Below are 15,551 nucleotides of genomic sequence, written 5' to 3'. Positions count from 1 at the left end.
GGTAACTAACCAGACCAGTACAGGTTACAACTAGCACCCTGCGTAACTAACCAGACTAGTCCAGGTTACAACTAGGGCCCTGGGTAACTAACCAGACTATTCCAGGTTACAACTAGGGCCCTGGGTAACTAACCAGACTGATACAGGTTACAACTAGGGCCCTGGGTAACTAACCAGAATATTACAGGTTACAACTAGGCCCTGGGTAACTAACCAGCCTAATACAGGTTACAACTAGGACCCTGGGTAACAAATCAGACTAGTCCAGGTTACAACTAGGACCCTGGGTAATAAATCAGGCTATTACAGGTTACAACTAGGGCCCTGGGTAACTAACCAGACTGATACAGGTTACAACTAGGGCCCTGGGTAACTAACCAGACTAGTCCAGGTTACAACTTGGGCCCTGGGTAACTAACCAGAATATTACAGGTTACAACTAGGCCCTGGGTAACTAACCAGCCTAATACAGGTTACAACTAGGACCCTGGGTAACAAATCAGACTAGTCCAGGTTACAACTAGGACCCTGGGTAACTAACCAGACTAGTTCAGGTTACAACTAGGGCCCTGGGTAACTAACCAGAATATTACAGGTTACAACTAGGACCCTGGGTAACTAACCAGACTAATACAGGTTACAACTAGGGCCCTGGGTAACTAACCAGACTGTTACAGGTTACAACTAGGACCCTGGGTAACTAACCAGACTAATACAGGTTACAACTAGGGCCCTGGGTAACTAACCAGACTAATACAGGTTACAACTAGGGCCCTGGGTAACTAACCAGACTAGTCCAGGTTACATCTAGGGCCCTGGGTAACTAGCCAGACCATTACAGGTTACAACTAGGGCCCTGGGTAACTAACCAGACTAATACAGGTTACAACTAGGGCCCTGGGTAACTAGCCAGACTAGTCCATGTTACAACTAGGGCCCTGGGTAACTAACCAGACTAGTCCAGGTTACAACTAGGGCCCTGGGTAACTAGCCAGACCATTACAGGTTACAACTAGGGCCCTGGGTAACTAGCCAGACCATTACAGGTTACAACTTGGACCCTGGGTTATCCTAGTCCGGTTACTTTGGCCCTAGTTTTCATTGTTAGCTTCATTGACTGGAGACGATTATCAATACCTGTTCAGAATGTCTCCAAGGAGAGAAGGTAAGGAAGCTGTTTCAGACTGTTGGGGACGAGTAGGGTGAACTCAGAGCCCTCGGAATCAGAGGACAAACTAATGGAACACAACCTCAACGCAACCTCAACACTACCTCAACCTCAACGCAACCTCAATCTCAACACAACCTCAACATCAACACTACCTTAACCTCAACACAACCTGAACATCAACACAACCTGAACATCAACTTCAACGCAACCTCAACCGCAACGCAACATCAACACTACCTCAACGCAACCTCAACCTCAACGCAACCTCAACAAAACATCAACACAACCTGAACATCAACACAACCTGAACATCAACATCAACGCAACCTCAACCTCAATGCAACATCAATACTACCTCAACATCAACGCAACCTCAACATCAACGCAACCTCAACCCCAACGCAACCTCAACCTCAATGCAACCTCAACCTCAACCCCAACCTCAATGCAACCTCAACCTCAACCCAACCTCAACCTCAACGCAACCTCAACCTCAACGCAACCTCAACCTCAACGCAACCTCAACCTCAACGCAACCTCAACCTCAATGCAACCTCAACCTCAATGCAACCTCAACCTCAATGCAACCTCAACCTCAACCCAACCTCACCTCAATGCAACCTCAACCTCAACCTCAATGCAATCTCAACCTCAACCCAACCTCAACGCAACCTCAACCTCAACAAAACATCCACACAACTTCAGAGCAACAAATGTCGCTAACAAAGAGGATAAAAGACAAAGTGACTTCAACTCTCTCCGGTTTTCAGATTCTTTTGAGAAATGTCTGATGTCTCAGTGCAGTAGTCTCCACTTAGAACGTCTGTTGTCTCAGTACAGTAGTCTCCACTTAGAACGTCTGATGTCTCAGTACAGTAGTCTCCACTTAGAACGTCTGATGTCTCAGTACAGTAGTCTCCACTTAGAACGTCTGTTGTCTCAGTACAGTACTCTCCTCTTAGAACGTCTGTTGTCTCAGTACAGTAGTCTCCACTTAGAACGTCTGTTGTCTCAGTGCAGTACTCTCCACTTAGAACGTCTGTTGTCTCAGTACAGTAGTCTCCACTTAGAACGTCTGTTGTCTCAGTGCAGTACTCTCCACTTAGAACGTCTGTTGTCTCAGTACAGTAGTCTCCACTTAGAACGTCTGTTGTCTCAGTAGAGTACTCTACTCTTAGAACGTCTGTTGTCTCAGTACAGTAGTCTCCACTTAGAACATCTGTTGTCTCAGTGTAGTACTCTCCACTTAGAACGTCTGTTGTCTCAGTACAGTAGTCTCCACTTAGAACGTCTGTTGTCTCAGTACAGAGACTCTCCACTTAGAACGGCTGTTGTCTCAGTACATTGACTTCTTACTAATTTCCTCTTTGGGATGAAGTTACAAACCACAAACATGCAAAACATCACAGGCTACTTTGGCACATGTTGTTACTAGCCCAGTCTGAAAAGCACTAGGCTCTGACTAGCGGGCAAGCTTTATATAATAATACAATCCTCCCTTTTCAGTCTGATTGAGTTTCTTTTTAGCTTAATTAAGGCTAGGCGTCTTGCTAGCGGGACAACTTCCAGGGAAACTCGACAGCGTGAAATTCAAATAAACAATCATAAAAAGTATGGATATTAAACATGTAGGTACATACAACTGTCTTATATCAGTTAAAAGCTTACATTCTTGTTAATCTAACTGCACTGTCTGATTTACAGTAGGCTTTACAGCGAAAACATGTCATGCGATTTTTTGAGGACTTCGCCCCCACATCAAAATATTTTTCCACCAGCACAGGTTTCATAAATTCACAAATAGCGATTAAATATTCAGTTACTTTTTGAAAATATTCCTCTGATTTGTCATCCAAAGGGTCCAAGCTGCAACATGTAGTGTCGTTTTGTTAGATAAAATCCTTCTTTATATCCCAAAAAGTCAGTTTAGTTGGCGCCATCGATTTGAGTAATCCACTCGTTCAACAGGCAGAAAAAGGAATCCAAAAAACTACCGCTAAACTTTGTTAAAACAAGTCCAAATGCATTTCTATTTAATTCTCAGATACCCTAAAATGTAATTAAACTATGATATTTCATATGGAGAGAAGCATGTTCAATAGGAAAGCGATATTAGCAGGTGCGCATCCTCTTTGTCGCGCGCACATAGACTGATTTCCAAGTCTGTATCCCAGTACAAAAACTCATAATTCTTCCTCTTTGGGAAGAAACAAGCCTGAAACCTTGAACAAGGACTACTGACATCCAGTGGAAGCCATAGGAATTGCATACTGGGAGCTTGATTTAATATTTTCCCTATACGTTCTAATGGAAGACCATGGGCTCTCCAAAAAGAATTCTGGTTGTTTTTTCTTTGTATATTCTCCTACCATCTCTATTGTGTTATAGTCTCTTACATTATTTTAACATTTCTACAAACTGCAGAGTGTTTTCTTTCCAATGGTACCAATTATATGCATATCCTGGCTTCAGGGCCTGAGCAACAGGCAGTTTACTTTGGGCACGTCAGTCAGGCGGAAATGGAGAAAAATAGACCCTACCCTGAAGAAGTTCTATCCCAGTTCAATTTCAAAGCTTCAGTAAAGAAGAGTCTGTTTATTTCTTATCAGACAGGGCCCCCTAGAGAGTTCAACACATACCCATCTCTAGGACACACACACACACACACACACACACACACACACTGTATACACAGACCGACCCGTTTCAACCCTCCTCTGGTATATCATCTTAAACATGTCTGTCACCGAGAGTCTGATCTGTTTGTTAGCAGAAAGTTGATGAGATGACAAAACAACGGCAGCGTGGTGTGAGTCAACCTGTCCCCTGAGGACGAGACGCAGCGTCTGTTTACTCCGGTTCTGAGAGGATGAGGGCCCTGTTGACTCAGCTGAGGCCAGAATTCTCTACAGGCGGAAACAGACAGGCAAAGATGGGTGGGTTAATCTTTAGCCTGTTGGGCCGGTCTAAAATTGGGGTTGTTGTGCAGAATTACCATTATCAAGCTAAAATAATTGGGCCAGTGTGTTACAAATGCCGGGTCTATTTCTGGTCCCAGTCCACCCCTGTCTACAGGACCAAGGAGTAAAGGAGAGGGGTGGAGGGTGGACACGGGGACTGGGTAGGAGTTGAGAGCGACTGCAATTTAGTATTGTTTTATTCTATTTTATGTTATCGTTTTCTGCAACACATTTTAAAAACAGCATAAATGCATAACATACGAATCGGTAAATTGTGTTTTGTGGAGTTCCACAAGGATCCATTCTAGGTCCTCTTCTATTCCCCTAACATGCTCCAACAAGGCAAAGGTTGCCCACTAGGTCATCTCATTCCCAGACACTTCCACCCAAATGCCCAAAGGTGGACCAACGCGTCAAACTTGGCCAACATTAGCAAATAGAAAGGCTAATGAAACTCTTGCCTCTATTTGGTGCCACACCTCACAGTCGTGTGATTTGATAAAATGAAATGATGACAAATACTTTACTCAGTAAAGTTACTCCCATAGAATTCTGTGGTCACTCCCATTAAGGCTTATATATTTTTTGTATGTTTTTTTATTTTACCTTTATGTCACGTCCTGACCAGTAAAGGGGTTATTTGTTATTGCAGTTTGGTCAGGACGTGGCAGGGGGTGTTTGTTTTATGTAGTTTGGGGTTTGTTGGGCTATGTTCTGTTTTGAGAGGGGTGTTTGCTTAGAGTGTTTCAGGGTTTGTTGGGCAATGTTAGTTCTAGTCTTTCTATTTCTATGTTTAGTTAATGGGGTTGACCTTCAATTGGAAGCAGCTGCTCCTCGTTGCTTCTAATTGAAGGTCTTATTTAAGAGGGGTGTTTTTTTCTATGGGATTTGTAGGTAGTTGTTCTTGGTATAGCCTAGTTGCCTTAAGGGACTGTTTCATCGTTGTTTTTTGTATACGTGTTTGTTTTGGTATTTCCTTCTTTCTGCCTAATAAAAAGAAGATGAGTATACACACTCCCGCTGCATTTCCGTACGACAACCGTGACACTTTATTTAACAAGTCAGTTAAGAACAAATTCTTATTTATAATGATGGCCTACGACGGCCAAATTCGGACGACGCTGGGCCAATTATGCCCCTCCCCTATGGGACTCCCAATCACAGTGTAGTGGGGTGCGTAATTGGCGGCAGAGAAGAAGAACTGGGTATTAACTGGAGATTTATTAAGCAAAACCAACGGCACCCAGAACAACAAGATAAATGGGCACAAAGATAACCCACCGTGCGCTCACGGGGAACGTGCACAAGCACTACAATAAACAATCCCACACAAAGACATGGGGGGAACAGAGGGTTAAATACACAACAAGTAAATGAGGGAATAAAACCAGGTGTGTGGAAAAACAAGACAAAACTATTGGAAAATGAAGTGGATCAACGATGGCTAGAAGACTGGCGATGCCGACCTCTGAGCGCCGCCCAAACAAGGAGAAGACCCGACTTCGGCGGAAGTCGTGACACACGGCCGGTTGTGATACAGTCTGGATTCGAACCAGGTTGTCTGTAGTGACGCCTCTAGCACAATTTATGTGCTGTGCGTAATAGCCTGTGGATGAAGTTACCCACTAGGGAACTGAGGGATGTCAAATGTATTCTCTTTAGGGGACACGCAGCCGATACATATATTGGTTGGTTGTTGGATGTTGTTTGGAAGTTTCTAAAATAAAAAATATATATTGGAAAATGTTTCCCCTCAACACACCACAACGATACTCCACTGCTTCAAGTGGTAATAAATGCCTCTGGTCTGTCTGGTCTGTGAGGCTGTTGGTGAGGTTTCCCCCTGACTGGATGGCTGCCTGGTTGGGTGGCTGCCTGGCCGGATGGCTACCTGGTTGGGTAGAGGAAGAGGGAGAGGGAGAGACAGAAAGAGAGAGCAATGGAAGGAGGGAGGGGAGAGGGTCATGTGTGAGAGGTAGAGGGAGAGAGAGAGGAGTAATGGGTGAGAGGTAGAGCGAAAGAGGGGTCGTGGATGAGAGGTAGAGGAAGAGAGGAGAGGGTCATGGGTGAGAGGTAGAGGGAGAGAGGAGAGGGGGGTCATGGGTGAGAGGTAAAGAGGTAGAGAGAAGGGGGTTATGGGTGAGAGGTAGAGAGAAAGACAGAGGGGGGTTATGGGTGAGAGGTAGAGAGGTAGAGAGGTAGAGAGGTAGAGAGAAAGACAGAGGGGTCATGGGTGAGAGGTAGAGAGGTAGAGAGGTAGAGGGAAAGACAGAGGGGCCATGGGTGAGAGGTAGAGAGAAAGACAGAGGGGTCATGGGTGAGAGGTAGAGAGGTAGAGGAGAGAGAGAGGTCATGGGTGAGACGTAGAGAGGTAGAGAGAAAGACAGAGGGGTCATGGGTTCATGGGTTCAAGGCTTTTGAAGGAAAGCCAAGTTAACAAACAGATTACCGACCATTTCTAATCCCACCGTACCTTCTCCGCTATGCAATCTGGTTACAGAGCTGGTCATGGGTGCACCTCAGCCACGCTCAAGGTGCTAAACGGTATCATAAACGCCATCGATAAGAAACAATACTGTGCAGCCATATTCATCGACCTGGCTAAGGCTTTCGACCCTGTCAATCACCGCATTCTTATCGGCAGACTCAACAACCTTGGTTTCTCTAATGATTGCCTCACCTGGTTCACCAACTACTTCTCAGATAGAGTTCAGTGTGTCAAATCGGAGGGCCTACTGTCCGGGCCTCTGACATTCTCTATGGGGGTGCCACAGGGTTCAATTCTTGGGACGACTCTTTTCTCTGTATACATCAATGATGTCGCTCTTGCTGCTGGTGATTCTTTGATCCACCTCTACGCAGACGACACCATTCTGTATACTTCTGGCCCTTCTCTAGACACTGTGTTAACTACCTTCCAGACGAGCTTCAATGCCATACAACTCTCCTTCCGTGGCCTCCAACTGCTCTTAAATACAAGTAAAACTAAATGCATGCTCTTCAACCAATCGCTGCCTGCACCTGCCCGCCCGTCCAGCATCACTACTCTGGACGGTTCTGACTTCTGAATATGTGGACAACTACAAATACCTAGGTGTCTGGTTAGACTCTAAACTCTCCTTCTAGACTCACATCAAACATCTCCAATCCAAAATTAAATCTAGAATTGGCTTCCTATTTCGCAACAAAGCATCCTTCACTCATGCTACCAAACATACCCTCGTAAAACTGACTATCCTACCGATCCTTGACTTCGGCGATGTAATTTACAAAATAGCCTCCAACACTCTACTCAACAAATTGGATGCAGTCTATCACAGTGCCATGCGTTTTGTCACCAAAGCCCCATATATTACCCACCACTGCGACCTGCATGCTCTCGTTGGTTGGCCCTCGCTTCATACTCGTCGTCAAACCCACTGGCTCCAGGTCATCTACAAGACCCTGCTAGGTAAAGTCCCGCCTTATCTCAGCTCGCTGGTCACCATAGCAGCACCCACCTGTAGCACGCGCTCCAGCTCCTATGCACCCCAGTATTTCTACTTTGCACGTTCATCTAATGCACATTTACCATTCCAGTGTTTAATTGCTATATTGTATTTACTTCGCCACCATGGCCTATTTAGTGCCTTACCTCCCTAATCTCACCTCATTTGCACACATTGTATATAGACTTGTTTTTCTACTGTATTATTGACTGTATGTTTGTTTTCCTCCATGTGTAACTCTGTGTTGTTGTTTGTGTCGAACTGCTTTGCTTTATCTTGACCAGGTCTCAGTTGAAAATGAGAACGTGTTCTCAACTAGCCTATCTGGTTAAATAAAGGTGAAATAAAAAAAATAAAAATAAAAATGGGTGAGAGGTAGAGGAGAGAGAGAGAGGAGGTCATGGGTGAGAGGTAGAGGGAGAGAGAGGAGGTAATGGGTGAGAGGTAGAGGGAGAGAGAGGAGGTCATGGGTGAGAGGTAGAGGGAGAGAGAGGAGGTCATGGATGAGAGGTAGAGGGAGAGAGAGAGAGAGAGAGAGGAGGTCATGGGTGAGAGGTAGAGGGAGAGAGAGGAGGTCATGGATGAGAGGTAGAGGGAGAGAGAGGAGGTCATGGGTGAGAGGTAGAGGGAGAGAGAGGAGGTCATGGATGAGAGGTAGAGGGAGAGAGAGAGAGAGAGAGAGGAGGTCATGGGTGAGAGGTAGAGGGAGAGAGAGAGAGAGAGAGAGAGAGGAGGTCATGGGTGAGAGGTAGAGGGAGAGAGAGGAGGTCATGGGTGAGAGGTAGAGGGAGAGAGAGAGGAGGTCATGGGTGAGAGGTAGAGGGAGAGAGAGAAGAGATCATGGGTGATAGGTAGAGGGAGAGAGAGAGGAGGTCATGGGTGATAGGTAGAGGGAGAGAGAGGAGGTCATGGGTGAGAGGTAGAGGGAGAGAGAGAGGAGGTCATGGGTGAGAGGTAGAGGGAGAGAGAGAGGAGGTCATGGGTGAGAGGTAGAGGGAGAGAGAGGAGGTAATGGGTGAGAGGTAGAGGGAGAGAGAGGAGGTCATGGGTGAGAGGTAGAGGGAGAGAGAGGAGGTCATGGGTGAGAGGTAGAGGGAGAGAGAGAGAGAGAGAGAGAGAGGAGGTCATGGGTGAGAGGTAGAGGGAGAGAGAGGAGGTCATGGGTGAGAGGTAGAGGAGGGAGAGAGAGGAGGTAATGGGTGAGAGGTAGAGGGAGAGAGAGAAGAGATCATGGGTGATAGGTAGAGGGAGAGAGAGGAGGTCATGGGTGAGAGGTAGAGGGAGAGAGAGAGGAGGTCATGGGTGAGAGGTAGAGGGAGAGAGAGAGAGAGAGAGAGAGGAGGTAATGGGTGAGAGGTAGAGGGAGAGAGAGAGGAGGTCATGGGTGAGAGGTAGAGGGAGAGAGAGAGGAGGTCATGGGTGAGAGGTAGAGGGAGAGAGAGGAGGTAATGGGTGATAGGTAGAGGGAGAGAGAGAGAGGAGGTCATGGGTGAGAGGTAGAGGGAGAGAGAGAGAGAGAGAGAGGAGGTCATGGGTGAGAGGTAGAGGGAGAGAAAGAAGAGGTCATGGGTGAGAGGTAGAGGGAGAGAGAGGAGGTCATGGGTGAGAGGAAAGCTCTCTACATGACGTTTATAGGAGAGTCTAGCAGAAGGAAGAAGAGGTTCCAGTGTCCTCCAATACTACCCAAATTCACACACACACACACACGCACACACACGCACACACACGCACACACAGCTGGGGTTGAAAATAAGCTTAACAAGGTTGAAAATAAGCTTAACAGAGATCGAACTTCAACAGCACAGCATCCATGGCTCACAGGCAGGTTTAACTTTCTCCCATTCTTTTATTTATGTCATCTGTCGTCAGTGTCTGTTTCCTGAAGCAGAATAAACCCTGAGTAAGACAACATTGTTTATATGATACTTTTAGAATCCAAATGTCATTGGCTAGTAGCGTATATATGACAGTCATTTAGAAAACTGTTGTTATTTGGGAATCTGGAATTTTTCTTTACAAGCATTATTCCCATCCTAAAAATTGTCTCTTGGGAGATATTAGTTCTAGACTCTGGGAGAGGTTAGATCTAGACTGGGAGAGGTTAGATCTAGACCCTGGGAGAGGTTAGATCTAGACCCTGGGAGAGGTTAGATCTAGACCCTGGGAGAGGTTAGATCTAGACCCTGGGAGAGGTTAGATCTAGTCTCTGGGAGAGGTTAGATCTAGTCTCTGGGAGAGGTTAGTTCTAGACTCTGGGAGAGGTTAGTTCTAGACCCTGGGAGAGGTTAGTTCTAGACCCTGGGAGAGGTTAGTTCTAGACCCTGGGAGAGGTTCGTTCTAGACTCTGGGAGAGGTTCGTTCTAGACTCTGGGAGAGGTTTGTTCTAGACTCTGGGAGAGGTTCGTTCTAGACTCTGGGAGAGATTAGTTCTAGACTCTGGGAGAGGTTAGTTATAGACTCTGGGAGAGGTTAGATCTAGACCCTGCGAGAGGTTAGATCTAGACCCTGGGAGAGGTTAGTTCTAGACTCTGGGAGAGGTTAGATCTAGTCTCTGGGAGAGGTTAGATCTAGACTCTGGGAGAGGTTAGATCTAGACCCTGGGAGAGGTTAGTTCTAGACTCTGGGAGAGGTTAGATCTAGACCCTGGGATAGGTTAGATCTAGACCCTGGGAGAGGTTAGTTCTAGACTCTGGGAGAGGTTAGTTCTAGACTCTGGGAGAGGTTAGATCTAGACCCTGGGAGAGTTTAGGTCTAGTCTCTGGGAGAGGTTAGATCTAGACCCTGGGAGAGGTTAGATCTAGTCTCTGGGAGAGGTTAGTTCTAGGCCCTGGGAGAGGTTAGTTCTAGACCCTGGGAGAGATAAGTTCTAGTCTCTGGGAGAGGTTAGATCTAGACTGGGAGAGGTTAGATCTAGTCTCTGGGAGAGGTTAGTTCTAGACTCTGGGAGAGGTTAGATCTAGACCCTGGAAGAGGTTAGTTCTAGTCTCTGGGAGAGGTTAGATCTAGACTGGGAGAGGTTAGATCTAGTCTCTGGGAGAGGTTAGTTCTAGACTCTGGGAGAGGTTAGATCTAGACCCTGGGAGAGGTTAGATCTAGACCCTGGGAGAGGTTAGATCTAGACCCTGGGAGAGGTTAGATCTAGTCCCTGGGAGAGGTTAGTTCTAGACCTTGGGAGAGGTTAGATCTAGTCTCTGGGAGAGGTTAGATCTAGTCTCTGGGAGAGGATAGATCTAGTCTCTGGGAGAGGTTAGTTCTAGTCTCTGGGAGAGGTTAGATCTAGACCCTGGGAGAGGTTAGATCTAGTCTCTGGGAGAGGTTACATCTAATCTCTGGGAGAGGTTAGATCTAGTCTCTGGGAGAGGTTAGATCTAGACTCTGGGAGAGGTTAGATCTAGTCTCTGGGAGAGGTTAGTTCTAGTCTCTGTGAGAGGTTAGTTCTAGTCTCTGGGAGAGGTTAGTTCTAGTCTCTGGGAGAGGTTAGATCTAGACCCTGGGAGAGGTTAGTTCTAGACTCTGGGAGAGGTTAGATCTAGACCCTGGGAGAGTTTAGGTCTAGTCTCTGGGAGAGGTTAGATCTAGACCCTGGGAGAGGTTAGATCTAGTCTCTGGGAGAGGTTAGTTCTAGGCCCTGGGAGAGGTTAGTTCTAGACCCTGGGAGAGATAAGTTCTAGTCTCTGGGAGAGGTTAGATCTAGACTGGGAGAGGTTAGATCTAGTCTCTGGGAGAGGTTAGTTCTAGACTCTGGGAGAGGTTAGATCTAGACCCTGGAAGAGGTTAGTTCTAGTCTCTGGGAGAGGTTAGATCTAGACTGGGAGAGGTTAGATCTAGTCTCTGGGAGAGGTTAGTTCTAGACTCTGGGAGAGGTTAGATCTAGACCCTGGGAGAGGTTAGATCTAGACCCTGGGAGAGGTTAGATCTAGACCCTGGGAGAGGTTAGATCTAGTCCCTGGGAGAGGTTAGTTCTAGACCTTGGGAGAGGTTAGATCTAGTCTCTGGGAGTGGTTAGATCTAGTCTCTGGGAGAGGTTAGATCTAGTCTCTGGGAGAGGTTAGTTCTAGTCTCTGGGAGAGGTTAGATCTAGACCCTGGGAGAGGTTAGATCTAGTCTCTGGGAGAGGTTAGATCTAGTCTCTGGGAGAGGTTAGATCTAATCTCTGGGAGAGGTTAGATCTAGTCTCTGGGAGAGGTTAGATCTAGACTCTGGGAGAGGTTAGATCTAGTCTCTGGGAGAGGTTAGTTCCAGTCTCTGGGAGAGGTTAGATCTAGACCCTGGGAGAGGTTAGTTCCAGTCTCTGGGAGAGGTTAGATCTAGACCCTGGGAGAGGTTAGATCTAGACTCTGGGAGAGGTTAGATCTAGTCTCTGGGAGAGGTTAGTTCTAGTCTCTGGGAGAGGTTAGTTCTAGTCTCTGGGAGAGGTTAGTTCTAGTCTCTGGGAGAGCTTAGTTCTGGTCACTACCCTGTATTTTGCATTCCCTCCCTGTGTGTATTCTCAGGACAATCCTCAGGACAATCTTGCGGGGACCCTAACACAAACAATGTGACAGTCAGAGTCTCTCTTTAACTCTCTCTCCATTTCTCCGTATTTCCCACCACTACTTTCCACATTTCCTGTTTGTGTTGTAGATTTGTTGTCTTTGTAGTATCTGTCCATTCTGTCTGATTAACAGGAGAGCCATGGTCATATTGTTGTACAACCCTTCGGTTAGCCATTTCCATGACGTTGACGAGGAACTCTGACCTTTCCATTTTCAGAGGCATGTTGATAGGTTGTACACTACGATCAAGTTCCATTACTCCTATTTCATGAGGGACTTAGCTAAAGATAGTCACTAGTTTATCATGTGTCGCAACCGCTTACTCAATGTTTGCTTTGAAACCCTGTCTAGGGTATATACTTGATCGAGTTTGTTCAGACCACCTTTCACCCCCAGAGTACTGTTCATATTTAAACTGCAATGTGACTCTCTTGTGCCTCTCCCTATCAGTACCTGAAGATAAGCATAATCTCTATGGTCCCAGGTCAAAGACTATGCACTCAATAGAGAACAGGGTGCCATTTAGGACGCACACTATGACTTCAGCTGGGGACTATGAACCTCCTCCTTATGAACAATAGAGAACAACAACTCTGGCTAAACTATACCAGCTAAACAAACAACACCAGCTAAACTAACAACACCAGCTAAACTAACAACACCAGCTAAACAAACAACACCAGCTAAACTAACAACACCAGTTAAACAAACAAAACCAGCTAAACAACACCAGCTAAACGAACAACAGCTAAACTAAAAAGCAGCAGCAAAGCTAACACCACCAGCTAAACTAACAACACAAAACCAGCTAAACTAACAACACAAAACCAGCTAAACTAACAACACCAGCTAAACGAACAACACCAGCTAAACTAACAACACCAGCTAAACAAACAACACCAGCTAAACAAACAACACCAGCTAAAAGAACAACACCAGCTAAACTAACAACACCAGCAAAACAAACAACTCATGCTAAACTAAAACACCAGATAAAATTGCAATTCCAGCTAAACAAACAACACCAGCTAAACAAACAACACCAGCTAAAACTAACACACCAGCTAAACAAACAACACCAGCTAAACAAACAACACCAGCTAAACAAACAACACCAGCTAAACAAACAACACCAGCTAAACTAACAACACCAGCTAAACTAACAACACCAGCTAAACTAACAACACCAGCTAAACTAACAACACCAGCTAAACAAACAACTCATGCTAAACTAAGACACCAGATAAAATTGCAATTCCAGCTAAACAAACAACACCAGCTAAACAAACAACACCAGCTAAACTAACAACACCAGCTAAACTAACACCACCAGCTAAACTAACAACACCAGCTAAACTAACAACACCAGCTAAACAAACAACACCAGCTAAACTAACAACACCAGCTAAACTAACAACACCAGCTACACAAAAAACACCAGCTAAACTAACAACACCAGCTAAACTAACACCACCAGCTAAACTAACACCACCAGCTAAACTAACACCACCAGCTAAACTAACACCACCAGCTAAACAAACAACACTAGCTAAACTTACAAAACCAGCTAAACAAACAACACCAGCTAACTAACAACACCAGCTAAACTTACAAAACCAGCTAAACGAACAACACCAGCAAACTAACAACACCAGCTAAACTGACAACACCAGCTAAACTAACAACACCAGCTAAACTAACAACACCAGCTACACAAAAAACACCAGCTAAACTTACAACACCAGCTAAACGAACAACACCAGCTAAACTAACAACACCAGCTAAACTAACAACACCAGCTAAACTAACAACACCAGCTACACAAAAAACACCAGCTAAACTTACAACACCAGCTAAACGAACAACACCAGCTAAACTAACAACACCAGCTAAACTAACAACACCAGCTAAACAAACAGCACCAGCTAACTAACAACACCAGCTAAACTAACAACACCAGCTACACAAAAAACACCAGCTAAACTTACAACACCAGCTAAACGAACAACACCAGCTAAACTAACAACACCAGCTAAACTAACAACACCAGCTAAACTAACAACACCAGCTACACAAAAAAACACCAGCTAAACTAACAACACCAGCTAAACTTACAACACCAGCTAAACGAACAACACCAGCTAAACTAGTACGGGGGAAAAAGATTTAAATAAAAATGTTGTGTATGAAATGTATGAAATTGTATGAAATGTATGATATGTATGAAATTGTATGAAATGTATGCATTCACTACTGTAAGTCGCTCTGGATAAAAGCGTCTGCTAAATGACTAAAATGTAAAATGTAAATGTAAACTAACACCACCAGCTAAACTAACACCACCAGCTAAACTAACAACACCAGCTAAACAAACAACACCAGCTAAACAAACAACACCAGCTAAACTAACTACACCAGCTAAACTAACAACACCAGCTAACTAACACCAGCTAAACAAACAACACCAGCTAACTAACAACACCAGCTAAACAAACTACAGCAGCTACACAAAAAACACCAGCTAAACTAACAACACCAGCTGAACTAACAGCACCAGCTAAAATAACAACACCAGCAAACTAACACCACCAGCTAAACAAACAACACCAGCTAAACTAACACCACCAGCTAAACTAACACCACCAGCTAAACTAACACCACCAGCTAAACTAACAACACCAGCTAAACTAACACCACCAGCTAAACTAACACCACCAGCTAAACTAACAACACCAGCTAAACTAACAACACCAGTTACCATGGTCCTGAACATATGTAGACAGACTCATCCTAGTGTCACCCAGGCTAATAGCATGGTCCTGAACATATGTAGACAGACTCATCCTAGTGTCACCCAGGCTAATAGCATGGTCCTGAATATATATAGACAGACCTCTAACTTTCTGTCTTCCCGTATGTTAAGCGTCATGGCTTACAGTAAAACCAATCTGTTCCTTTACCTAACACAGTATTGTCTTACTAGTCAACCAGGTGGTCTGTGCTTCGGTTTGGCCTTTCAGACTGGAGCGCTAGCTAACTAGCAAGCTAGCTGGGGTTCAGGTTATTGGTGCTGTCTGGGTGTTCTGTTTTCTTTCCCAGTAGCTGTCTATCTGTCCGTCCCTCCCTTCTTCCCTCCGTCCGTCCATTTGTTTTCTTTCCCAACAGTGGTCTGACTCTATAGGTGCTGTCTATCTGTCGTTACCCTTCTGCCCTATTCATTTGGCTGATGCTGTTGTTGTTGCTAATACCTTTAATCACATTAGAGTGATCTGTTTCTCTTACCGTCACATCCCCAGGGCAAGAAAGTTGTGAGTAAGAAGACAAAGTCCCCTCATCAAGTGAACAGCCACAGAGTCATTGAACAAAAAGTAAATCTGTGAGAGAGTTGACTGGTCTC

This window comes from Salmo trutta, chromosome 2 (assembly GCF_901001165.1).
Source record: "Salmo trutta chromosome 2, fSalTru1.1, whole genome shotgun sequence".
Taxonomy (NCBI): Eukaryota; Metazoa; Chordata; class Actinopteri; order Salmoniformes; family Salmonidae; genus Salmo; species Salmo trutta.
This window is presented reverse-complemented; position numbering follows the sequence as displayed.